At 38.1% G+C, this 25,366-nt stretch overlaps 2 non-coding genes across 2 annotated transcripts; both read left to right on the top strand.

Annotated features, from left to right (window-relative positions):
* Window positions 1-2,345: 2,345 nt before the first annotated feature.
* LOC112834664 (small nucleolar RNA U2-19) lies at window positions 2,346-2,425 on the top strand. The gene has a single exon (XR_003210984.1). It is a non-coding gene; the product is annotated as a small nucleolar RNA U2-19 (small nucleolar RNA).
* Window positions 2,426-2,586: 161 nt separating this feature from the next.
* LOC112834661 (small nucleolar RNA U2-30) lies at window positions 2,587-2,656 on the top strand. Its single transcript, XR_003210983.1, has one exon. It is a non-coding gene; the product is annotated as a small nucleolar RNA U2-30 (small nucleolar RNA).
* The last annotated feature ends 22,710 nt before the right edge of the window (window positions 2,657-25,366 follow it).

The following is a 25,366-nucleotide window of genomic DNA, read 5'->3' as shown; positions in this document are numbered from 1 at the left end:
GTGGTCAGTTTCCCTAGAGGACACAGTAATTTCTGAATAAAATTGAAAAAAAAAAAACCCTGCTTAAACTGCTAAGACTGCTAAGTACAAACTGACCCACCATACCACTCTAAAGCTCCTGAAAAATAAGCTTTTTTTTTCAATATGGAGAATTGAAGTTACCTGATGGTTTAGAAAATCATTCATTCAACAAATACTGATTGAGCAGTCTTCTAGGTGCTATAAGGCAAATATAATCAAATATGTAATATAATCTCAGTGCTATGGGGGAAAAAAAAACAAAGCAGGGTCAAGAAGAAAAAAGACAGCAAGGAAATAAAAAATAATAAAGGATATTTTTGGTAGAGTGGTCAGAGAATGCCTACAGAAAGGAAGAATTGAAAACAGTGAATGTCCAGGAAAATATTATAGTCCAATTTGGCCTTGCTAGCTAAATGTGTAAGAAGTTTGATTTAAGGATGACAATCATGTTGGTGAGCCTGGGTGGCTCAGTCATTAAGTGTCTGCCTTTGGCTCAGGTCATGATCTCAGGGTCCTGGGATCGAGCCACGCATTGGGCTCCCTGCTCAGTGGGGAGCCTGCTTCTCCCTCTCCTACTCACCCAGCTTCTCCCTCTCCCACTCACCTTGCTTGTGTTCCCTCTCTCGCTGTGTCTCTCTCTGTCAAATAAATAAATAAAATCTTGAAAAAAAAAAAAAAGGATGACAATAATGTTGGAGCTAGGGCTTGGAAGACTTAAATACCAAGCTAAGTTGTTTAGACTTTAAACAATGAGGAACACATGAAGTGAAGTGATGTAATCAGTGTTGTACTCTTATTTTTTTCCCAAAGAATTTGATACGATATATTAAAGTTTTACAAATGCAATTTCTTTAAACCTCAAGTAGAAAGCAACTTAATTTTCTTTACAACCATATTTCTATTGATTATCCTAAAGGAAAATGTATATATTTTAGTCAACTCTCAATTATCTGCACAACACGAGAGCACTGCCAAGAATAGCCCAAAATTTGTGTGAAAGCCACACTGTCAGATTGGGACCATGATCTGATTTCCCGAAGCAAGAAAATTTGTATGAGGAGCAGTTTCATAAAGCTGTTCTTCTGGACAGCAAGCGAATAGAGAAACCTGACACCGTGAGGAGTATCCTGAAGCCACATGAATGCTTGTTTTGCTTCTGCTCAATAAGCTTGTTGGGGAGGAAGTTTCTCTACCCTTCAAAATTCTTCTGGTTGGTCAAAGAGTTAAACTGACATGAGACAGATTTACAGGAGAAAATCAATTTTAACTTTCGATGTTTAGGAATCCCATATATGAAAGATTCAAAAATAGCAAAGTAAAATGAGGTATATACACCATCCTGAACTAAGGATAAGGGGGTAGAGATGTGGGACTTCAAAAGGAAGGAAAGGCAGTCACAAGAGGTGAAAAAGAGTAATGTTTGGTAAATAAATGTTTGCTGGGTCATACAGAAACAATGAGACATACAGAGGAATTTCAACAGACTCTAAGCTAAATTCCTCCTTGTCTACTACCATCTACTACCTCTAGATCATATTCTAATATAGTTGGTGATAGCTCTATTTCTGGAGCAGGTCCTCTATCTAACGTCCTTTAGGCAATTAGGGGAAAAGTAAAAGTTTTGGGCCTTGATTGTTTTAAGCTCAAATAATCTGCATGCCAAAGTGGCACATCCTTGGGGCAATTCATTCTAAACTCCTACCAGCTAAAAGCTTTGATCCTGTGTCTCTTTACAAGTATCTCAGTCAACTGGGGTAAATCCAGATAAAGGTGATACAAAACACATTACACATTTTCAATAGAAAAATTAACATGGAACACAGATGATCCTTATATATAGTCAACAATGCAAAACACTGATACCATACTATGTAGTATCAGCAAATATCCACACTTCAATACGTTGAATATGCTTGAAGATAATAAAGAAATAGTTATTCTAAATTACCAAGGCATTAGCTTTTCCTCTGTATTTTATTAGTGATTCATTTATTTGTTCATCAAACATTCACTGGAGTATCAGATATACAAAAGGCATTGCTATGAACTGTGAGGAACAATGTCCATAATTATTTCCAGTTTCCCAACAGGAATCTGTTATAATTCAATGTAGCTTTACAATTTTAAAATAAGAGTTTTAAATTCGATAGCTATACAATCTAAATTTCTCTAGCATGGTCTTATATGTTGAGGCTTTAGACTCGTAAGTTTTCCATTTATAAGTTCTGTGACCTTGGATAGGTTATATATCTCTCTGGGGATCATCTTCTCATCTGTGAAATAAAAATAATAAGTGCTCTCTGAGATCTGCTCTTACTGAAGTGGATTAATGATGAAAATAGCCAAATTTGAGCATCAGAAGACCTTCCAGTCTACCTGATGCATGATCTCCATAGTTCTGAGAAGTAAAAGTATGTAGAACAATAAAGGCTTATGTCTGGAGTTTGTGTGTGTGTGTGTGTGTGTGTGTGTGTGCGTGCGCAAAGGTGTCATTGTGTAACTGATGAATGAGGTTGGGGTGAGGGTGGAGACGATATGTGTGTATATGAAAGACTAATCAGTTCTGAGCAATGATGGAAAGGTTTTACTACTGACATTTACAACTATGAAGGTTTCTACACTTGATCTGAACTCAAGAAAAAAAATAAGTGTACATATTCCATTAAGTTGCTTAGAAAAGAGATTAGGCTTATGAAATATTTAGAGAAACTAGCATTTAGCAATAACTCAGTAAATGTTAGTTATGACTATTATTTGTAATTATTATCATTAGAATAAAGAAGTCATGCCTTTATTAAAAGTATTATTACTAGAAGCTCAGAATAAAGTTTTAAATATTTGGATTATTCTGAAAAACACAGAGATTCAATATGTATGTGTTTGTCTTATAGCAAGAAGTGAAAAGATGACATGGAACCATGTGACAAATTACAATATAATATTATGTATTTATAGTTTCAAGTTATAAAAAGGAGTGGTTATTAAACTGACAGGAACCAAAGGGACTTGAAATGCCTAATTACCCCCTCTTTGGGATTAACATAAAGTCACTTTTCTTGATCATTAGAGGGTACAGGTTCATCCATAAGCAAGGACCAAATGAATAATGAACAGATCCACTGATAGACACCTTGAGAAATATGATTATTCAGATGTTCAGACCAGATACCTGAGGCACAAAATTCATTTTATAAAGTCATCATAGTTATGCTAGCAATGAAATCTCACATCTGTTTTTAATTTTTTTTTCCTTTGGTAGTTGCCATCAGTTATTGTAGGTGCTTTTCTCCCTATGTATTTGATATCCACAGGGCAAATGTTTTTACTCTGCTCAGTGAACTGTGCTGAAACGTCTTTCTGAAACCCTTCATTATTACCTTTAAAGGGATATAAGCCTTTAAAGTCTCTTTAAAGGGAACCTATGTGGGGAAAAAATAATTCTCATCCTTCCATTCGCACATGACCATCATAAGCCCCCTGCTAAGTATACACTAACATCTCATAGTTAACAAAGACAATGCCTTATACTTGCCTTTTTCCCACTTCCATAAAGATGCTGGTTCCGGAATTTTCTAACACACTGAAGAGAATTTTAAAGGTATTACTGAATTGTGAAGAAATACTGATCTTGGGGCGCCTGGGTGGCTCAGTCGGTTAAGCTGCTGACTTCGGCTCAGGTCGTTATCTCAGGGTCCTGGGATCAAGCCCTGCATTGGGCTCCCTGACCAGAGGAGAGCCTGCTTCTCCCTCTCCCTCTGCTTGTGCTCACTCTCTCTCTCTCTCTGTCAAATAAATAAATAAAATCCTAAAAAAAAATAAAAAGAAATACTGATCTTAAGGTGTTGTGGTTTTTTGTTTTTGTTTTTTTTCTATTGTCTTATTTGTATTAAAAAGAGTTTAAATAGAGAATATATGGCACTGTAATCAGAGGGGTAGAATAAATTGCTTCTAAGGAACTTCCTCAGTTTAACTGTCTTTTCCAACCTCACACTCTTCCAGATCATCAGGCAAAATAGGGTATCTATGCCAGATAGCCCTAACCTTACACATACTTCCTTTCCTTCTGAAACTTTCTTGCCTGTTATCCTGACATTTTTAACTGATAAATGAGGAAAAACCCAAGTGTACATTTCCAACACCTGCCTGGAGAGTATATTCTGTGCTCATTCTAGAATCATCCCATGTTATGATGGGAGGTTAGACAACACTCTCCTAAATATAGATGGCAAACGGTAATCTGTTTTAGTGGTTGGGAGCAAATTATTTAGATTTAGATACCAACCCCAGTCCCAGATTTCAACTAAGTAAACTTGAAAAAGGTTGTTTCATTTTTTTATGTTCCAATTGTAAGCACAAACTTTCAAGTCAGTCAAACCCAGTTTCAAAGAATATTATGTATAAGATGTCTGCAGTAGCATTCACCTTTCTGAATCTCAGTTTATTCATCCATTTTCTCAAAGGTACTTTGAGTATTAATTAATGACCATAAAGTTCCTAACATATATACTAGAGCTTAATACTCTGTAAGTGGCAGATATAAGTGGCAATTTCCCCATTTCCATTAATATATATCCCAGCTAATATAAAAGTGTTGTCAACATATGATAATCATAAATCTGAATAATACTGTTGACTAGTCTATTCTTTACCTTTCATTACCTGCCTACACTGGAAGGCCAGTTGGAAACATAATGGTCTTGGTGTTGGCAAATAAGATACTGGGATAAGTGTCCTGGGAAGCCTTTCTGGAAGGCTTTTGCATTTCCTAATAAAAGGGACAGAGGAGGCTGATTCTATTCTTCCCCCCGCCCCCCTGCCTTTTCATGCTTTAACTGCGTCCATGATTTCTGGACCTGCAGTAACCATCTTGAGACCAAGAAAGAAAGGCCAATATAATTTCACAGATAGCAACCCTGGCATTATTACATAGATAAACCAATGCCAAGAACTGCCTACTCTGCATTCCTTGTTAACCAAGATAGTAACAGTATAGTTTGGAGAAGTGGAATGTTGTTTGGGTTTTCTACTACTTTTAAAGTGTTATATCCTCGTAGAGATACTAAGCCTCCTCTTGTCTACAAATTAGCCCCAAGAAACTAAAAGAAAAGAAAATATAAAACTTTTACCCCTGCTAACAATTTGAATCTAAATTCATTTTACTATGTATGCTCCTGGCCAGATGCTTCCTTATTCTTTATTCTAACATTTCTGAGAATTGGAATACAAAGTGATGCATGTAGGTAATGGTTTATTTAGTTATCCTTTTTAACACTTATACTTCCTGAATTCTCTTGTTCTTACACTTTGGAAAGAGGGAAAACTAGATACATAAGTACAAGGATGTAATGAATTTTAGAGTGATTCTTTGAGGTAGGTTCTATTATTATCATTCCCATTTTATAGATGAGAAAACAGGAATTGAGAGGCCTAAATTCCCTTATTTGTGTATTATACTATTTATGCCTCATGTTCTTTATCAATAAAATATGATGGTTTTACTGGTTGGCTCCTAAATTTCCTTTCATGTATTTTCTACTTCTTTCAGAATATTAACTGCCAAATTTCTCTCAAATTAACTGCCAAGTCCTGCTGTCCTCACCACCACAATTAGAGAGAAGCACCATCAATAGGGAGACAGTTTGGTACAGACTATGGATTTAAACATGGCCTGTCTTAGCCACTTGTACAATGGGAAATTTACCTAACTTCTCAAGCCTGGTTCTCTCATTTGTGAAACTGAATGTGATATCACATAGTGATTTGATCGGAGACTTCAATGAGATCATCCATATAAAGTACTTATTCCATAGGGCTTGGTACATAATGCTCCACAAATATCAGTCAACATTTTTATTGTTATTGCTATTAGGTTAACCTCCGAAAACTTGATTTCAAGCAAGCTGGTGAGGATTTTCCTGTGAATTAAAATCTTTTGTCATAAGAAAACCATCACTGACATATTTGATAAATTTCATTAATCTTATTCATAATATCACATTATGAAGTATTTTATTTGATGCATGTTCTCGTCTTGGGAATCCTGAGAAATAAACTTGAAAATTCACTTTCATTTTACTAGGCCTATAGCAAAAGAAAAAAAAAAATCTACCGATGAGACTAACAAAACAAAAGCAACCTTCCTTTAATTTCCTATACCTGTCAATAACTAGATATGTGATAGGGTGGTAAAAGCAGGACAGCTTCATATCAAACATTACATTAAAAACTGGATTCCATCCAATTATCAGATCCTAATAACACACATCCCAAGCTTCTTAAGGAATTGGCTGAAACAATTACTGAGCTACTAAATATTATTTATGAGTTTTTGAAGGACATAGTACCTCCGATAGCAATAACTTATCATCTTTCTTTTAGAAAGGGAAAGGACAATTCTAAAAGGAATAAGGCAATCACCTTGACCAGTTGACCAGTGGATTTCCAACCAGGCTCTTCAGAGCCTTCAAAAGAAACTTTCTCACACGCTGTTATCTATATCCCTCTTTTAGCTTCAGTTGAAGTATACATATATATGAAATTTATATGAATATGCACACACAATATGTGTTTTACAAATTGGACTTTGTTTTTAAGAAAAGTCTTAAGGGCTAAGAAGCCAACGACAAATGAAATTTTTAATTACTATAACTTAGACTTAAAAGAGACGAGAAAAAAATCACCAAATTGTTTAAAATAAATTTAAAAAACCATATTTTTTATTTCTAAGGCTTTAGATTCACCCCAAGGCTTTAGATTCACAACCTCATGTCATGTGAGAGTACGCACTACCAGGATGTTGGGATATTGGAAGTGGGGTTTATTCTTTGCTCTTTAATTCTGCCATTCAGAGTATTAATGCTTAGCTATTACTGAAATCAACAAAGCCCAAAGTTGGGATTTATTTAGTTAAGGAAAGAGCATCCCAACCATGATCTCCAGACCACAAGAGTGACTATTAGTGAAATAAGGCATTTAAAAAAGAATGTGCTGTTGGGAAAGTGTTCCTGGCTCTCCTGACAGGTATGGTTAGAGGAATAGCTGAGCAGTTTGTGGTATTAAATGAATTCAATATTGCTATCTGTCTAGGACTTTTAACTCCTTCTTTTGCAGTATACCAGGTAAATTCCAGCTTTAACATTTTTTTGTTAATAGGCCACCAATGTCTCTAGCCTACAATTAGCCAACCTAATTGATTAAAATCACTCCTAGGTGCTTATACCAGCACATTAAATTCTGTAACTTTTTTGGGCATATGCATATCAGTCATTTTTGTCCAATCAAATAACATCCATAGAATCCACACTTACAATGCTTCTGATTCCTGCTGATACAAACTAATGCGGTCCTACAACCCTTTGGGTATATAAGCTATACCCTTTGGAGTAGGCTTTGTATGTCTCCATCAGGTCCATGTCTGGATCTAACTCCTATGGGTAGAGGAGCCATGAAGGGCAGTGGTGGTCGGTCCCTGGGAGAACTGGCATTTCTTTGTGAGACATCGCACCCAGCAGCAGTCATTAAAAGTTTCATTTCAAGGGGAATCTTTTCCCTCAGATGGGATAGGGAGGTAAGAGCCTTTGTCCCATAGAATTAAGCCTTGAACTGGCACTAAAACTCTGCAGCCTTTATAAGCAGGCCTTGGGATTGGTCCTCAGCCATATCTGCCCTGTGACTACAGGAATTAAGAGGCCTCCTCCAAAAATGCCCTTGAAGATTTCTGGTTTGTTTGTTTCTTGTTTTTAAGATTTTATTGATTTATTTGACACAGAGAGAGGGAACACAAGCAGGCAGAGGCAGAGGGAGAAGCAGGCTCCCCACTGAGCAAGGAGCCCTATGCAGGACTCAATCCCGGAGCTGAAGACAGAGGCTTAACCAACTGAGGCGCCCTGAAGATTTCTGATTTCTATCTTGTACTCCGGGTTATATTTTTATGACTTTGAATTTTTCCTTTCTGTATGATTTCTAGGATCTTCCAAAACAGCCAACCAATCCATAATCTTTATAGTCTCTCTTGTTACCATAAGACCAAGTGCCGCAGCACTTGATTCCACTGCCTTGCTTTCCACATTCACTTAAGCCTGTGCCATATGGGTGGCATTTTGAATAATCATAAAGACACCATAAGCCATGGACGATTAGGGTCCTATTCCTCCCTACCAAAAGATTATCTATGTGTTTCTCAAACTTACGGAGCTACCCAATCCATTTTTCAGGCCACCCCCACTACCAGAGATTTAATCAGTCATGTTCCTAACAAAAAAGAGATGGCACATATAATCTGGTTAATTTGTAAAAAGTTTAATAAAAGACTACTTACAAAGGAGTGGGCAAGAAGCAAGGAAATAAATGAGGAAAGATATAGTTCCTCCAGAGCTAACAACCAGTGGAAAACCATTACCACCTCCGGGCCGGAAGGTGCAGGGGAGTGAGCAGTTATGAGAATGTGCAATAACTAGCTGTCCATCTGAAAGGAGCTGGGGTAACCAACTGCAGGAAGTTAACAGTCTAAATGCCCTGACTTCACTCTGTTCCCACTCAAATATCTGAATCTGAAGAAGTAAATGAAAATTATCCATCAAACATAATCATAATGGGGAAGACATTTCAACTGGGATCTTGTAGCCGAAAATTAGGAGTTTGGATTTCATTCTAACTGCAACGCAAAGCCACTTAAAATTTTTAAGTTGAAAAATAGCTTGAAATTCAATCGATGATTTAAAAATAACCCTCTGGCTATTCTGTAAAAACTGGATTGGAGAGGGTCAAGAAAGAAAATGGGATGATGAATTTGGAAGTTATGCAGTGGTTTAGGCAAGAAATGATTGTCTTTTTGCTTGTATTACAGAGGTAGCAGTAGAGATGGATATAAAGGAGTGGCATGAAGCACAATTTGGAGGGAGAATGCAGATGATTTAGTGGTAAATATAATATGGAGAATGAGGAAGAAGATGTCAAATATAAATCTCAATCTTCTGGACTCACTAACAAGCTAGAGAGTGGTATAATTTACTGAGATCTGTTCAGCATGAGCTAGTTGAAAATTAAGTTTGAGAAGAATCCCTGAAGAGAGAAGAAAAAAAAATGTAGTGTATAAAAAGTCACACAAGCTGCATAGTTTTCTAGGAACAAAGCACATTTTATTATAGTCTATTTCAGCATTTTGGAATATAACCACAAATAAAAAAAGTCGGCTTTATGGCTGTCTTCTGTCACTGGCAAACAGGAGCTTTTAAGGACATCTGCTCACCTCTTTGAAATAAATGATACTACTAACTGAAGACAATAAAGTTATTTGTGACGAATGAATTGAATATTGATTTTATTCTATTTTCCTCTGGTAATTTTTTAAAGAAATATTCATAAGAAGCTAGGTTCCAGGCCCAATCAATTGAAAATAACAAAATCAATTTATTGTTAACTAACCCATTCTCAATATTTCTAGAATCTGTGTTTATTTGGCTATAGTTTATACATCTTCCATCAGTCAGAATTTTATTAATTCTTTCCAGGATTATGTACTACAAAGAAATTCTAAGGAATGATGCAGAGTTTAAAGTTTCAATATATGCCTTATCTTCTTCCCAAAATTTCTGAACATTTTAACAACTTTCCTAAGAGAAAACTAGTCATACCTTCTAATGTGAAAATCTTGAAAGACCAATGTTCTTCTCTTTTTCATACTGATTAAAGTCACTTACATTGGATTATCAGAGAATGGCAACCCTCAAACCTTATAGTTCACCTGCTACTTCCAATGATGATTTCTTCTGGTGCCCTCAAGTAGGTAACGTTGTCACTGGCTTTTGCAGGGCTTTTCACAGAAAATTGTGGCAACTATAGTGCCAACTGAGACAAGTCCTGCTTCAAGTTCTTAGCATTGGTGCCCAGAAAGAATGAATACAGCCTGTTGTAAGCAGCTCCCACAAGCCACTCCAGTTAACTCCAGTTAAAAAGACTAGTACCTAGAACTTTGTGACACAAATGTCCAGAAATTGATATGTCCAGAAAATACATCGTTTGATAAGTCCTTTGCTTCCTTGGAGTCTAGAATGCTCTGGAACAGTTCCTGTATTTAAAGTTTCAGTATTAAATAATCCATGATACCTTGACTGCTAACCCCACCAAAAGCTGCCATGTGAGCAAAATAACCAAGGGCTGGTCCTTTGGAGTTGATGGTCATGATTTTGTGATGTGACCTGAAATTCTGGATTGACTGGACTAAGAGTGGGTGCTGACCCCTAGAGGCTGACAAATGAAGGCACTCTCTGTGGGGTTTTGACAAGTAGACCAAAATCAGACCCTCTCTCACAGAGTTTGTATATGAGACATGTGCAAGAATTCAGACAATAGAGTAATCCACACACCAAGAGTCAGCTATTGTTGGTAAGAACACAGAGGTAAACTCATAGTAGATACTAAGGACAGAAAGTGACTAGTCAAAAACAAGACAGTTTTCTAAAGCTACTGTTGGGCCACTAAATCTATTGTGGTAAACCCAAAGATAATCTATTTATCCATAAATTCCAGCCCTGAAACTATAGAGGCTGGTTCCAATTCTTTCTTATTTTCCAGTTTATCTTTCCAATGAACTATCACCCAAAGTATTAAAAGCCTATCTTGATTCCTTAACACATAAATCTCCTAACACAAATCCTTATTTGATAATCATTTTTTAAAACTTATCAATAAATTTTCACTTTCAATGTAGTACGTGAGCACACTGTCTTTGGAATAAAATAACCTTAATTTGAATTGTGGCTTTTTTTACTTACCTATGTGACTTTGCCTAAATTATTTAACCTCTCTGATATTACAGGTTTCTCATCTATAAATGGAAGATGGGACCGGTGTCATAGTTGTGAAGTTTAAAATGTTGCATGTAAAGTATTTAACAAAAAGTAATTTCTTATTGTAGAATATTACATTTTCAAACGATGGCTGTCTGTTCTAAAGAAAATATTCACAACAGCTGTGTTTTCAGTTTTGAAGGGGAAAAACACTTTATTGATATTATAAAGTAAAAACCTAGTGGAAATGAAGAGAAGGAAAATCTATGCATAGATCAGGGCAATAGTAAGCAGTAAAAGAGAATAAGACAGAGTTACATCAAACTAGGTACTTAGAACATCCAAACACATTAGGTGGGGAAGCCCCATGGAGTTAGACAGGCTGGAGTCCTGATTGAGAGGCCTGAGTGGAGCATCCTCCCCTCAGGTGAGAATTCCAACTGACCATCCCCATAAGGGCCATATTTATAGGGCAAATGACAGGGTCTGAAGTTAAACATTTGTTTGCCTACATGCAGTTTGGAGTGAGCTGCATTTCTATGTTATCATGTCTTTACATCTTCAAGGAGACTGGGACGTATGTGCTTGCCTCCCCACCCAGATTCAATCCTGGGAGGGCCAGCCCAACCTAGAGCCAGAGAAGATAAAAGGCAAAATTTATAGCCATTGGCGTCCGGACCAGAAGGGCTAGTTCTGATCTAGAGGCCAGCTAATAATCGATTAATCAGACTCCCAAGGTCACTTATGCAGCACAAGTCTCACAAATGACATTCCTTAGCCTGCCTGCATACATGTAGGTCTAGGTGGTCAGTTATGCAGGACAAATCACAGAAACCTCCATCCATACAATACACATAATATATATACATATACATATGTATATATACACACAATATAGTATGTTATATACTATATATCTCACATTCTACACTGTCTTCTTATAGTATGATACTGACACTCTTCCATTAGGAGGTAGGCCATTTTACTAATTCTTAAAACTGGGTAAATCTTTGTAACTGCATCAACACAAAGAATGTAGTAGAAGTGATGGTACTTGACTTCTGAAGCTAGATCATAAAAGATGATATGGCTTCTGTCTGGTTCTCACGCTCCCTTTGAACCTAGCCACGAAGTTGTGAGGAAGCCCAGGACACATGGAGAGGCCATGTGTAGGCATTCCAGCTGAAAGTCCCAGCTAAGGTCTCATTTGACGGCCATCATTAACCACCAGACAAGACATATGAGTGAAGAAGCATTAGATCATACCATCTCAGCCTTGGAGTCTTTCAGCTGAGACTTCAGCTATCCTAGAGCAGAGACAAGTCATCTCTACTGTGCTCTTTCCAAATTCCTGGCCCAAACAACCTATGACCACAATGAATCATTATTTTACATCACTAAATATTAGGGTTATTTATTACAGCATAGTAACCAGAACACTTGATAAATGATAATTATTATATGATATTATTGTGTCAGAACCCCTAAAATGTGATGCAATAACATTATTATAATTACCATCATTTTCATCATCATCATCATCATTACTGTATTGTGAGGCTCCTACATATTTTATTTCTATAAATATATAGTCAAGAGGAAAGTATGACTCAATTTATTTAAAGATTCTTTAAAATTAACTTTCCTGGAGCACATATTCCCTTAAATGGAGAGCACCTCTAGTGTTTATAACATGTTCTTGCCACTACAGGCCTGAGTCAAGAGAAACTTCCAGAAGTGTTTGACAAACTGTTTGTGTTTGAGAGCTTTATTTTAATTGTGCTGAACAATCAAGAGAATTGAAATAGAATGCTGTAAAGACAAGCATTTTTTGCAAGTTCCCAAACACAGTGCATGTTTAATATGCTTAACTTTTTACACCAGGTATAGGAAGAAAAAAATGATCTAGACAAGCTCTTTCAACAGCAAAAAGAGGTAGGTTTTTTTTTTTTTGATAGTAATTGGCAGGAAGACAATTTGCTGTAGTTTATTTATAGTAAAATTGTAGAATTGTTTTTAAAGAGCAAAGCTTTACTCCTAGCAGAAAAATGTATACAACAGTATTGTTTTGTGGGTACCAAGAAGTGACAGATGCTAGTAATGTGGTCAGCTTCCTGGATGAACCTTAGTTCTTTGTTGGGTTAATGAACTTTTTGTGGTTACACTTTCTTCTCCCATCTTCTACCCTTAAATGTCTTTCATTTCTACTTTGCTGAAACTTATAAAGGTGAAATGTCTTTTAAAATATGTGAAATAAAAATAAAATAAAATAAAATATGTGAAATAGCCCTTTTTCATTGAAGGAAAAATGCCAGTACCAAGAAAGAACAGGAATCAATAGTTGAAGCAGAAACCTTGAATTATTCAATAGATGCAATTCTGAAAAGTTTAGCATAACTTGGATTTTGATAAATTATATTTTAGGTATGCTATCAGAGTTTGATACTGAAAAAACTTCTTATTAAATCTTAGTGTATTTGTTTTGTAAATATAAAAGTTCAAATATTATTTTTATTTATAATAAGCAATGCCTATAATAGAAATTGGATAGCATATATAAATTTAATTACAAATGAATAAAAGTCAATGCTAAAAATAAAATTGAAAAACAAAAAGTATATTTTATTTCAATATGGAAAAATATTTATCCATTTTTGGGTAATGAAGAGATTCTTTTTAATGTTTATAACCATAAAGAGATCTTTATGGTGAAAAATAGATTGGTAAGTTTGGTTTCATAAACATTTGAAACCTATATCCATAGGATATAACTCAAATTAATTTTAAAAGTAAAGTGAAAAGGTAAAAAAACAATTGCAACATATACAATAAATAATTTCAGGTATATGAATATATGTAAATACAGAGAGACAGAGAGCCAAGACAGAAAAAGAGCTCCTACAAGTCAAACACAGTAATAGAAAAAGGTGTCAAGATGTAAAGAGGCAAATGTAAGGGATAAGCAAATAGTTTAACTAATTAAATTGTTTAAACATACATGTAACAAAATATATAAATATCAAAACAAAACCATAATGAGACATATTTTTAAATCTACCTAATATTCAATCACTGAAATAGGGAAATCAATATTCTCATACAATTTCATACATTGTTATTAGAACTATAAATGTATGCCACCATGTTGAAAGGCAATTTTGCAAAATCTACTAAAATTATGTTTTGTATCATTTGACACATCAACTTCACCTAGTGAATTTGATAAAATTGATACATCCCCACCAGTGAGTGAAGATACATGTATAAGATATAAATTTTTAAAATTTCAGTAATAGACAAAGACTGAGGAAAGAACATCTGACAGCAAAGAATCAGTTAAACAAAGGTATACGAATACACCTATTAAAAAGAATAAAGTGGGAGGGCGGAGCAAGATGGCGGAGGAGTAGGAGACCTGGATTTCCTCTGGTCTCAGGAATTCAGCTGAATGGGGATCAAACCATTCTGAACACCCACGAACTCAACAGGAGATCGAAGAAGAGAGTAGCAACAACTCTCTGAACAGAGAAGCGACCACTTACTGGAAGGTAGGACATGCGGAGAAGTGAATCCGAGGCGATATTCGGGAGGATAGACGGCGGGGGAGGGGTCCTCCATCGGCCGCTTCTGGCAAGTGATAGAGCTGTGGAGCACAAAATCGGACCTTTTAGAAGTCGGCTCCACTGAGGGACGTCGCTCCAGTGGCTAAGCGGGGGGGTTGGAACCCTCGCGGGACAGTGTGGTCTCAGGACCCTCAGAGTCAAGAAAGATCGGGGGTGCCCGAGTGCAGCAGAGCTCCCAGGTATCGGAGCGGGGAAGCCGGCTGCAGAGACGGAGCCGAGGTGTGGGCTCTCAGCTCGGGGTTGCCATAAACTGTGATCCGCGGCCCAGTCGGGCCACTGCTCCTCCAGCAGGGACCCAACAAGCGGCAGATCCGGGGAGACTCCCCTTACTCCCCTAGGAGGAGTGGCACGGGAGTGCACCGCAGGGATCTGCTGGGTTTGGAGACTCCACACGGGGTCGGGTGCCAGAGATACAAACGCTCGGTCACAGGCCGGGTGAGCACGGAGTGCGGCAGGAGACCAGGGAGATGGGAGTGACTGCTTTTCTCTGGGGGCGCACTGAGGAGTGGGGCCCCGAGTTCTCAGCTCCTCCTGGTGGAGATTGGGAGGCCAGCATTTTCACCCTGGTCCTCCAAAGCTGTACCAGAGCTTGCAGGGAACAAAAGCTCCTGAGAGCAAAACCCAGCAGCTTGCTTAGCCCAGACGACAAGGGCGGGGCAATTCCGCCTCCAGCAAAGACATTTGGAAACCACGGCAACAGGCACCCCCCCAGAAGATCAGCATGAACAGCCAGCAAGCCAAGACCAGGTTTACCGATCAAGGAGAACGGGAGAACTCCAGTGCTAGGGGAATACTGCACATAGAATTCATGGCTTTTTTTACCATGATTCATTAGTTTTTCAAAGTTAATTTTTTTACTGTTTTTTTTAATTTTTCTTTTTCCCTTTTTCAACCAATATCTTATTAATCTCTTTTTTAAAAAAACATTTTTTATTTTTCATTTTTAGAGTCATATTTTATCCCTTCATAGTAGTTACCTTTATTTTCCTCATATATATATATATAAGTTGTTCTCTCTTTAAAATTTTGAGATAGTTTCCTCTAACAGATCAAAATATACCCTAAATCACTAGTGTATGGCTTTGTTCTAGTCTCCTGCCTGATCACATTCTCTCCCTTTCTTTTTTCTTTTTTTTTTTAAATCTTCTTTCTTTTTTCAAACAACTTCTTATCTTATCAATTCCTTTTATAAAATCTTTTATAATTTTCATCTTTACAGTCATCTTCCATCCCTTCTTGTATAAACCCTTATTTTGTACATATATAAGTCTTTCTTCCTTTAAAATTTTAGGAGGCACTTTTTTCTAACAGACCAAAATACGCCCAAAATCTAGTGTGTGGCACTGATCTATGCACTAGCCTGATCATATTTGATCATATTCTGTTTTTTTTTTTGTATTATTCTGGTTTTGTTTTTATCTTTTTTGTTGTTGTTGTCTTTCTTTTCTCTTTCTTTCCCTTTCTTTTCCCCTGTTTTCAGGTCTTTTCTGATTTGTATACAGCATATTTGCTGGGGACGTTGTTAACCTGTTAGCATTTTGTTCTCTCATTCATCTATTCTCCTCTGGACAAAATGACAAGACGAAAAAAATCACCTCAGCAAAAAGAACAAGAGGTAGTACCATCTGCCAGGGACCTACTCAATACGGACATTAGTACGATGTCAGACCTAGAGTTCAGAATCGTGACTTTAAAGATACTAGCTGGGCTTGAAAAAAGCATGGAAGTTATTAAAGAAACCCTTTCTGGAGAAATAAAAGAACTAAAATCTAACCAAGTTGAAATCAAAAAGGCTATTAATGAGGTGCAATCAAAAATGGGGGCACTAACTGCTAGGATAAATGAGGCAGAAGAGAGAATCAGCGATATAGAAGACCAAAGGATGGAAAATAAAGAGGCTGAGAAAAAGAGAGAGAAACAACTATAGGATCACGAGGGCAGAATTCGAGAGATAAGAGATACAATAAGAAGAAACAACATTAGAATAATTGGGATCCCAGAAGAAGAAAAAAGAGAGAGAGGGACAGAAGGTATATTGGAGTAAATAATAGCAGAGAACTTCCCTAATGTGAGGAAGGAAACAGGCATCAAAATCCAGGAGGCACAGAGAACCCCTCTCAAAATCAATAAAAATAGGTCAACACCCCGACATCTAATAGTAAAACTTATGAGTCTCAGAGATAAAGAGAAAATCTTGAAAGCAGCTCAGGAGAAGAGATATGTAACCTACAATGGTAGAAGTATTAGAGTGGCAACAGACCTATCCACAGAGACCTGGCAGACCAGAAAGGACTGGCATGATATCTTCAGAGCACTAAACGAGAAAAATATGTAGCCAAGAATACTATATCCAGCTAGGCTCTCATTGAAAATTGAAGGAGAGATAAAAAGCTTCCAGGACAAACAAAAACTAAAGGAATTTGCAAACATGAAACCAGCGCTACAAGAAATATTGAAAGGGGTCCTCTAAGCAAGAGAGAGCCTAAAAGCAGCATAGATCAGAAAGGAACACAGACACTATACAGTAACAGTCACCTTACAGGCAATACAGTGGCACAAAATTCATACCTTTCAATACTTACCTTGAATGTAAATGGGCTAAATGCCCCAATCAAAAGACATAGGCTATCAGATTGGATTAAAAAACAAGACCCATCAATATGCTGTCTGCAAGAGACTCATTTTAGGCCCAAAGACACCCTCAGATTGAAAGTGAGGGGGTGGAAAACCATTTACCGTGCTAATGGACACCAAAAGAAAGCTGGGGTGGCAATCCTTATATCAGACAAATTAGATTTTAAAACAAAGACTGTAATAAGAGATGAAGAAGGACACTATATCCTACTTAAAGGGTCTATCCAACAGGAAGATCTAACAATTGTAAATATCTATGCCCCGAACATGGGAGCAGCCAATTATATAAGGCAATTAATAACAAAAGCAAAGAAACACATTGACAACAATACAATAATAGTGGGGGACTTTAACACCCCCTGACTGAAATGGACAGATCATCTAAGCAAAAGATCAACAAGGAAATAAAGACTTTAAATGACACACTGAACCAAATGGACTTCACAGACATATACAGAACATTCCATCCCAAAGCAATGGAATACACATTCTTCTCTAGTGCCCATGGAACATTCTCCAGAACTGATTACATCCTAGGTCACAAATCAGGTCTCAACTGGTACCAAAAGATTGGGATTACTCCCTGCATATTTTCAGACCCCAATGCTTTGAAATTAGAACTCAATCACAAGAGGAAAGTCGGAAAGAACTCAAATACATGGAGGCTAAAGAGCATCCTACAAAAGACTGAATGGGTCAACCAGGAAATTAAAGAAGAATTTAAAAAATTCATGGAAACCAATGAAAATGAAAACATAACTGTTCAAAATCTTTGGGATACAGCAAAAGCAGTCCTGAGAGGAAAGTATATAGCAATACAAGCCTTTCTCAAGAAACGAGAAAGGTCTCAAATACACAACCTAACCCTACACCTAAAGAAGCTGGAGAAAGAACAGCAAATAAAGCCTAAACCCAGCAGGAGAAGAGGAATAATAAAGATCAGAGCAGAAATCAATGAAATAGAAACCAAAAGAACAGTAGAACAGAGCAACGAAACTAGGAGCTGGTTCTTTGAAAGAATTAACAAGATTGATAAACCCCTGGCCAGACGTATCAAAAAGAAAAGAGAAATGACCCAAATCAACAAAATCATGAATGAAAGAGGAGAGATTACAACCAACACCAAAGAAATACAAACAATTATAAGAACATATTATGACAAACTCTATGCCAGCAAATTAGATAACCTGGAAGAAATGGGTGCATTCCTAGAGATGTATCAACTACCAAAATTGAACCAGGAAGAAATAGAAAACCTGAACAGACGTATAACCACTAAGAAAATTGAAGCAGTCATCAAAAATCTCCCAACAAACAAAAGCCCAGGGCCAGATGGCTTCCCAGGGGACTTCTATCAGACATTTAAAGAAGAATTAATACCTATTCTCCTGAAACTGTTCCAAAAAATAGAAATGGAAGGAAAACTTCCAAACTCATTTTATGAGGCCACCATTACCTTGATCCCAAAAGCAGACAAGGACCCCATCAAAAAGGAGAATTACAGACCAATATCCTTGATGAACATGGATGCAAAAATTCTCACCAAAATACTAGCCGATAGGATCCAACAGTACATTAAAAGGATTATTCACCATGACCAAGTGGGATTTATCCCTGGGCTGCAAGGCTGGTTCAACATCTGCAAATCAATCAACGTGATACAATACATCACCAAAAGAAAGAACAAGAATCATATGATCCTCTCAATAGATGCAGAAAAAGCATTTGACGAAGTACAGCATCCTTTCTTGATCAAAACTCTTCAGAGTATAGGGAGAGAGGGTACATACCTCAATATCATAAAAGCCATCTATGAAAAACCTACAGCGAATATCATTCTCAATGGGGAAAGGCTGAGAGCTTTCCCCCTAAGGTCAGGAATGCAGCAGGGATGTCCACTCTCACCACTGCTATTCAACATAGTATTAGAAGTCCTAGCCACAGCAATCAGACAACAAAAAGAAACCAAAGGCATCCAAATTGGCAAGGAGGAAGTCAAACTCTCACTCTTTGCAGATGATATGATACTGTATGTGGAAAACCCAAAAGACTCTACCCCAAAACTGCTAGAACTCATACAGGAATTCAGTAAAGTAGCAGGATATAAAATCAATGCACAGAAATCAGTGGCATTCCTATACACCAACAACAAGACAAAAGAGAGACAAATCAAGGAGTCGGTCCCATTTACAATTGCACCCAAAACCACAAGATACCTAGGAATAAATTTAACCAAAGAGGCAAAGGATCTGTACTCAGAAAACTATAAAATACTCATGAAAGAAATTGAAGAAGACACAAAGAAATGGAAAAACGTTCCATGCTCATGGATTGGAAGAACAAACATTGTGAAGATGTCAATGCTACCTAGAGCAATCTACACATTTAATGCAATCCCCATCCAAATACCATCCAATTTTTTCAAAGAAATGGAACAAATAATCCTAAAATTTGTATGGAACCAGAAGAGACCCTGAATAGCCAGAGGAATATTGAAAAAGAAAAGCAAAGCTGGCGGCATCACAATTCCGGACTTCCAGCTCTATTACAAAGCTGTCATCATCAAGACAGTATGGTACTGGCACAAAAACAGACACATAGATCAGTGGAACAGAATAGAGAGCCCAGAAATGGACCCTCAACTCTATGGTCAACTAATCTTTGACAAAGCAGTAAAGAATGTCCAATGGAAAAAAGAGTCTCTTCAACAAATGGTGTTGGGAAAGTTGGACAGCCACATGCAGAAGAAGGAAACTGGACCCATTTCCTTACACCACACACAAAAATAGACTCCAAATGGTTGAAAGACCTAAACGTGAGACAGGAGTCCATCAAAATCCTAAAGGAGAACACAGGTAGCAACCTCTTCAACCTCAGCCGCAGCAACTTCTTCCTAGAAACATTGCCAAAGGCAAGGGAAGCAAAGGCAGAAATGAACTATTGGGATTTCATCAAGATAAAAAGCTTTTGCACAGCAAGAGAAACAGTCCACAAAACCAAAAGACAACAGACAGAATGGGAGAAAATATTTGCAAATGCCATATCAGATAAAGGGCTAGTATCCAAAATCTATAAAGAACGTATCAAACTCAACACCCAAAGAACAAATAATCCAGTCAAGAAATGGGCAGAAGACATGAACAGACATTTTTCCAAAGAAGACATCCAAATGGCCAACAGACACATGAAAATGTGCTCAACATCGCTCAGCATCAGGGAAATCCAAATCAAAACCTCAATGAGATACCACCCCACACCAGTCAGAATGGCTAAAATTAGCAAGTGAGGAAACGACAGATGTTGGCGGGGATGCAGAGAAAGGGGAACCCTCCTACACTCTTGGTGGGAATGCAAGCTCGTGCAACCACTCTGGAAAACAGTATGGAGGTTCCTCAAACAGTTGAAAATAGAGCTACCATACAATCCAGCAATTGCACTACTGGGTATTTACCACAAAGATACAAATGTAGGGACCCGAAGGGGTATGTGCACCCCAATGTTTATAGCAGCAATGTCCACAATAGCCAAACTGTGGAAAGAGCCAAGATGTCCATTGACAGATGAATGGATAAAGAAGAAGTGGTTTATATACACAATGGAATATTATGCAGCCATCAAAAGGAATGAGCTCTTGCCATTTGCAATGACGTGGATGGAACTGGAGGGTGTTATGCTGACTGAAATAAGTGAATCAGAGAAAGACATGCATCATATGACCTCACTGCTATGAGGAATTCTTAATCTCAGGAAACAAACTGAGGGTTGCTGGAGTGGTGGGGGGGTGGGAGGAAACGGGTGGCTGGGTGATAGACATTGGGAGGGTATGTGCTATGGTGAGCGCTGTGAATTGTGCAAGACTGTTGAATCACAGATCTGTACTTCTGAAACAAATAATGCAACATATGTTAAGAAAAAAGAAAAAGAAGAAGATAGCAGGAGGGGAAGAATGAAGGGGAGTAAGTCAGAGGGGGAGACGAACCATGAGAGACGATGGACTCTGAAAAACAAACTGAGGGTTCTATAGGGGAGGGGGGTGGGGGGATGGGTTAGCCTGTTGATGGGTATTAAAGAGGGCACATTCTGCGTGGAGCACTGGGTGTTATGCACAAACAATGGATCATGGAACAGTACATCAAAAACTAATGATGTAATGTATGGTGATTAACATAATAATAAAAAATTTAAAAGAAAGCATAAAGTGGATCTATACAAACAGCTATGTTCAAATAGAATGTATGTTAAAATATAAGTTTTAAAACCATATTTATAGCACGATTTAGTTTCATATAAAATAATATTAATAAAAATAATATATAGAGGGGTGCCTGGTTGGCTCAGTCGGTTTAGTGTCTGACTCTTGATTTCAGCTCAGATCATGATCTAGGGGTTGTGAGATCAAGCCCCATTGGGGCTCCATGGTGGGCTGCTTAAGATTCTCTTCTTCCCTCTCCCTCTGCCCCACCAGCCCCGCTTGTGCATTCTCTTTCTCAAAAAAAAAAAAAATATATATATATATATATTTCTATATTTTCCATATATTCTATATTTCTATATTTTCTCTACGTAATATATAGAAAAAAATTAAAGAGTATGCACCAAGCAGATGATAAAATTTATCTCCAAAGATGGAATTATGAAAACTTTTACTTTCTCCAATCCATATCTTATGATGATCAAACTTTTACATGATGGACATGTATTATATTTCTTAATTAAAATATGTAATAAATTATAATAAAACAAGAAAAGAGAAGATTGAATTTTACCTGTTTATATGCCACCTACAAAACAAATTGATCTAAAACTCCAAGGAACTCTTTGGCTCTTTTTGTTTGAGTGAAACTTCCTCTCATTAAGAGTTGCAAGAGGAAGACATCAACAAGATGGTGAACTAGCAGGCTCCTGACTTTCCTTTCTCCCATGGAGCTCCCTAAATAAACAGCTACGTACAGATCAATGCCCTCTGAAGGAAATCCATAAATTAGTTTGCTGACTCCTACTGAAAAAATACCCATATGAAATGGGTAGGAAAAGTGGAGGCACACTCACATCATAAATCCTACCACCAGTCCAGGACCTTACAATCAGTAGGGAACCCCCAATGTCCAGTTTCTTCTGATGAGTAAAGGGTTTGTGTCAAACATCTAGTTCCCCAACTTTAATTGTACCATCCAAGAAATTGGCTCCCAAATCACCCCACTCTGGGATCCAACAGGGCTCAGCATTTGCAAGCCCCCAGTGTCACAGAAAACAAGGTGATTTTAAAAGGACTTCTCACTGCTTTTCCCCAGGCTCAGCACAGAGTGAGCAGACAAAAACACCTGGCTCTGTTTCTCCCAGAAAGGGGTTTAACTATATACCTTCCCAACTGCTATCTGGGGTATGCTTCTAATCACCTTGCGTCTGGGAGCTCACTGGGCTTCCCTGGGAGCCTGAAAGAATTTGTGGGCACTTCCTACATCTTCTCCCCCGACTTGTTCCAGAGAAAAACAAGTCTCCAGCTTTTCTCTAGAAGATCAAATTCATTCATCTAACACCTCTAGTTTTATGGCTGCCACCTAAGGGACTGGCTCCAAAAATCATCTAGCTCTGAGAGCTGTTGGGGCTTAGCATTCATGAGACCACCTTGGCCACAGAAAAAAAGTGGCATTTTTTTCTTTTCTTTTTCTTTTTCTTTTTTTTTTTTTAATGAACACATGAGCATTTCCTAGGGCTATCCCTCAGATTCAGCATAGAGAGAACAGGCAAAAACCTAAGGCTCCCAGTCTCTCACTGGAAGGAGTTTAACTACATACTTTCCCAGCTGCTGCCTGAGGGTCCTTCTAATTTGTGTGCCTCCTTACCCCAGCTTGCCCCAGGATAAAATCAATTCTCCAGCTTCTCTCTGAAAGGTATTGGTCCAGACATCTCTTGCCCCAACTTCTACAATTGCCACCTGAGACTAGCTCCTAAATTACCTATTGGAGCTGACAGGGTACAATTAAGGTAAGTCCTCCAGGAGCCTAAATAGGCATATAGGCATCCCCCACCCCCCCATTCTGGGCACTGACAAGACTTGGCATCTAATCTCCTGGGGGCAACTAAGAACAAAGATGGCAACTTCCAGGGAAGATGGTGTAATAGGAGGACCTTAGGCTCATCATCAGTGTAAATAACCCAGAAAATGACCTGAAGACTGAATAACACCCCCCCTCCCCTGCCCAGTGCAGCCCACCTCAGTCTGGAGAGAAATGGTGATGCAAAGCTTACTTGCACCACTGTCATCACACGGCACCACTCCCCAGCACTGTGCTTCAGTGGATCTGCCCTCTCCAATACTCTCTTGGCCAGCACCCATACAGGGAAGTGCTGCAGGCCTGGCAATATGCAAGCAGCCCCTACAGTGATCAATACCACTCCACAGTGACTCCTGCCTCAGAGAGAGGAAAAGATAGACAAACACACCTGTCAGAGCCCCGGCAGTGGGCTGGAGGTAAACAAATGGTCTGACTACAGGCCCTGACCACAAACAAAAGCTTCTTAGGGGACAACACAGGAAAGCACCTGGCAGTTTGGTGCCACTGCATCTCTGGCAAACACTTCTGTGACTCAACTCAAGCCCAAGGCATACCCAGACTGGCTCACTAATATTACAGGAAGGAAACACTGCTCACATCAGGCAAAGAGAGACATTGCAGATGACTGAACTGAAAGAGAAAGTGGCTCACCCACAATAGCAGGGCACACTCATCACACACATAGGAAACACCCCTGAGGCACTAGGTTCTGTAAACAGGGAGCACTGCACAGCAGGGCATTACAGGAACTATTCTTCATAAGGCCACTACTTTCAAGTGCAGGAGATGTAGCTGTCTCTCCTAACACACAGAAATAGATGCAGAGAGTTAGACAAAATGAGGAAACAGAGGAATGTGTCTCAAATGAAAGAAAAGGACAGTCACAGGAAGAGACCTAAGTGAAATGAAGATAAGTAGTATGTCTGATAGAGAATTCAAAGTAATGATCATAAAGGTACTGAATGGACTTGAGAAAAAGAGTGGAGGACATTAGTGAGACCCTTAACAATGAAATAAAAAAGAACCAATCAGAGATGAAGAACACAATAAATGAAATTAAAAATACACTAGGTGGAATAAATAGTAGACTAGATGAAACAGAATGAACCAGTGACCTGAAGAACAGAGTAACAGAAAGTAATCCAGCTGAGCAAGAGAGAGAAAAAAAAGTTATGCAAAATGAGAATAGACTTAGGGAACTCAGTGACACCATCAAGGGTAATAACATTCACATTATAGGGATCCCAGAAGAAGAAGAGAGAGAAAAGGGGGCAGGAAATGTATATGAAGAAATAAAAGCTGAGAATTTCCTGATTCTGGGGAAGGAAAAAAATTCAGATTCAGGAAGCACAGAGATCCCCCAACAAAATCAACCCAAATCCATCCACACACAGTAATTAAGACAGCAAAAGTAGTGATAAAGAGATAGATTTAAAATCAGCAAGAGAAAAGAAAGCAGTTACATACAAAGGAAACCCCATAAGGCTATCAGACAATTTTTCAGCAGAAACTTTGCAGGCCAGAAGGTAGTGGCATTATATATTCAAACTGAGGGTTGCTGGAGTGGTGGCGGGTGGGAGGGATGGGGTGGCTGGGTGATAGACATTGGGGAAAGGTATGTGCTATGGTGGGCGCTGTGAAGTGTGCAAGACTGTTGAATCACAGATCTGTACCTCTGAAGCAAATAATACATTATATGTTAAAAAAAAAAAAGAAAAGAAGATAGCAGGAGGGGAAGAATGAAGTGGGAGGGATTCAGAGGGGGAGACGAACCATGAGAGACTATTGACTCTGAAAAAAGGAACTGAGGGTTCTAGAGGGGAGGGGGGTGGGAGGATGGGTTAGCCTGGTGATGGGTAATAAGAGGGCATGTTCTGCATGGAGCACTTGGTGTTATAAGCAAATAATGAATTGTGGAACACTACATCAAAAACTAATGATGTAATGTATGGTGATTAACATAACATAATAAAAAAAACGCTGAAAGGAAAACATCTGCAGCCAAGAACACTCTATCTAGCAAGACTATCATTCAGCATAGAAGGACAGATAAAGAATTTCCTACACAAACAAAAGTTAAAGGAATTCATGATCTCTCAATCAGCCCTAGGGGGGAAAAATGTTAAAGGGAACTCTGATTGGAAAGAAAGGCCATAAGTAAGAATAAGGAAAGTAGAAAGCATAAAAGAAGTAAAAATAAGTATATCAGTAGAAATCAGTCAAGGGACTCACAAAATAAAAGGAT

The sequence above is a fragment of the Callorhinus ursinus genome, unplaced genomic scaffold (genome assembly GCF_003265705.2).
Source record: "Callorhinus ursinus isolate GAN/ISIS: 27379988/994484 unplaced genomic scaffold, GSC_fseal_2.0 scaffold1, whole genome shotgun sequence".
Taxonomy (NCBI): domain Eukaryota; kingdom Metazoa; phylum Chordata; class Mammalia; order Carnivora; family Otariidae; genus Callorhinus; species Callorhinus ursinus.
The sequence above is the reverse complement of the archived record's forward strand: the minus strand, read 5'-3'. Positions and strand labels throughout refer to the sequence as shown.